Consider the following 2,868-nt stretch of genomic DNA (forward strand, 5'->3'; position numbering starts at 1 on the left):
TTTATAGATAGACAAGAAAGAAGAAGAAAGAAAGGAAAAGAAAGGAAAGAAAAGTTACAATGTAATGGAATAAAGTGAAAGAAAGAATTGATGATATGTGAGATATACGTCAAGAAAACAATACAAAAAAAGCCACTGATGATGAAGAAGCTAAGATACTAATATTCAGATATTCAGTATTGCTTTCTACTGAAGTGGCAAAAAAAGAATGTGCTGTTTATGCATAAGTTGCTATGACAACCCCTCCCARCCTTTTGTTTGCAGTAACTTCGCCCTCCGAACATGGCGTTCATGTTAGAACTTGTCTCCATAGCATCCATTCTTTGGCAGCYTTTCTCACATTTGGGTTAGATTCACATGTAGCTGGGAAAACCTAAGGCATATATCATCATCTACATTTCTGTAAAATATGCAAAAGCAGTGGCTCAAGCAATAACTGCACAAAAATGTCTCGCATACACACACACAACTACGGTGCAAGCACTAGCGGTACAAACACACTAAACTTTTCAACAATTTTGTTTGCTTTCCAGTCCATCAAAGACCTTGACACTCCAACCAACRTTTAGTGTGTCCAACTTTGCACCAGGAATGTCACTTTCATTTAAGATAACTATCTGCGTGGAAGCTATGTTGAGCTTCTAAATTACTTGTGATACATTATATTTGTGAGAGAACTGTGAATTATCTATGTAAATTGTATGCATTAGGTCATGAGTGGAGATCGCCATTCACACCAAAATGTTTCTCATGAAGACTGGGCTGACAAAGACCATAAACAACACTTAGGAAGGYGTGGAATGGAATAAATATGCATTTAAATTTAGCTTACATAAATAGAGCCTTCCATACAGGTCAAAGCTTTGCAACMCAGCACTTTTCAAATCTGAATTGAGAGAGTGCCTTGGATGAAAACATCTTAAATGAACAAGAAAAGCTGAGGATTGTTTTCTTATTCAGGAAACATGAATGTGGGAGTCTTTTTTAAAGGGTTTGAGATTTGTCCCATTGTAAAATCTTTCAGACATGCACTTTTTGTTCTTGAGTGACCTAATTGGCTAAATGCCCTYTTGTTCGTCTTCACAATGCTTTTTAAGAAAGTGTGTGTGTGGCTAGAAAAAAAAAAGAAAGTATGAGTTCTGTTTTTTTTTTTTTAAGAAAACGCCTTTACTAGCTTCTCCACATGTATAAGCSCTGAAACAGATCATATTATAACCTCATAAAAAAGGTCAACATAACTGACTCGGGTACCAACAAAGGAAGCTGAAACACTTCCAGACCTCCTGAATGAGACAAAAGGGAAACATGTACAGAGGCTGAGGTCATTCTTATCAAGGGGGCAAAGGTAAAAATGTTTGCAACAAAAAGAAAAGCATTGAACTAGTCAAAGACAACAATTAAACAACACTTTTAGTTCCCTTCTTCTGACATGCAACATAATATTACCCTGTTAGTGTGTGATCTTTACATCTGATGCAGTTTGGGTTCTTCCCAGTGGCAGGCCAACGTCAGCAGCATCTCTAAAGTAACTGTTTAAAACACAAAAGTTAATTCATTGTAAATTACAAAAACTGCCATAAAAAAGAAAAACAATAACAAAGGGAGTTAACTAAAGGTGTGCCCTTCAAATAGCCWACCGCTATATAAAAAGTTGATAAAATGTAAAAACAGATATGCTTCATAAAAATATAAATGACCCAAATACTTCTGTTTTTAAATCTTAAATACATAAAAAATAAATTACAACCACAGCCTTTGTTCACTGTGCGACTGCAGGTGCTTCTGTCAGAATGAGCAAAGACAAGTTGTCTTAGATTTTTAGTATATAAAACTGAAAAAATATGTCTGAGCCAATTTATGATTGATGCTTTTAATGCGCCTTACTAAGAGGCATTTTAATTGAAAAAAATGCTTAAATGAAATTCAAAATGAAATGGAGAAAGTGGAGTTATTTCTCAGGTACCTCTTTAGTGAAAAAAAATGCTACCTTCTTTATAAGATATATCTCAGCGTAACCAGACTTATGGGACTCAAAAATAAAGTGTTTCAAAATGAGCTGAAGAGGAGCCAAACAAACAATAAAAAGCCTCTCAGCCATCAGCGGGTGAGTAAAAATTGTTTATTTGTGCAGTACACTGCTTACTAAAGATGACCTTGACTACTTATTTAACCCATGTAGGACTAACATAATACACATCTCTACTTATGTTTGCACTTGTGATTAAAAATAAAAAGTTGTACGCCTTGATTCCAGATAGAACTTAATAGCTTTTAGTGACCTTCAAACCTCTCAGCTTTACACCTGACCTTTGTGCATTTAAACAACGTTATGTTCCCCTCTCTCAATCGTCTGAGAGCAAAGCTTCCTGACTGAAACCTGCTGAACTGTGAAATGGGTTCAGTGAACCATAAAGACGCTCAAGCAGACTGTCTTTGTTTTGTTTTGTTATTCAGACATCTCAAGTTGCAGGAAACTTCATGCTAGAACGTAGTGTAGTCATTGTGTTAAATTATTGATGATCTGCTACAGATGTGCCAGTGTCCATGGTGTTAAATCATTTAAAAATGTTTTTCTGTTAATACATTTCCTGGCAAACTAAAATCAAACTATGAATTTCAAATTCAGTGAATAATTATGACTGCCTTGTTTGCTTTATGTTTTAATTATACTGCTAATTGCAATATTTTTGGATTATATTTATTTATTTTCTTTCTGTGGATCATAGTGTACTGCTGAGCAGCAGCTTTAATAATCATTTTTGAATTTGTGAATATACAGGTGCTGGTCATAAAATTAGAATATCATGAAAAAGTAGATTTATTTCAGTAATTCCATTTAAAAAGTGAAACTTGTATATTATATTCATA

At 34.4% G+C, this 2,868-nt stretch overlaps 1 protein-coding gene across 2 annotated transcripts in view; it reads left to right on the plus strand.

Moving 5' to 3' along the window:
• Window positions 1–2,868, plus strand: part of slc39a11 (solute carrier family 39, member 11) — a 237,177-nt gene that overhangs the window by 188,712 nt on the left and 45,597 nt on the right. The window lies entirely within an intron of this gene.

The sequence above is a fragment of the Austrofundulus limnaeus genome, unplaced genomic scaffold (genome assembly GCF_001266775.1).
Source record: "Austrofundulus limnaeus strain Quisiro unplaced genomic scaffold, Austrofundulus_limnaeus-1.0 Scaffold309, whole genome shotgun sequence".
Classification (NCBI taxonomy): Eukaryota; Metazoa; Chordata; class Actinopteri; order Cyprinodontiformes; family Rivulidae; genus Austrofundulus; species Austrofundulus limnaeus.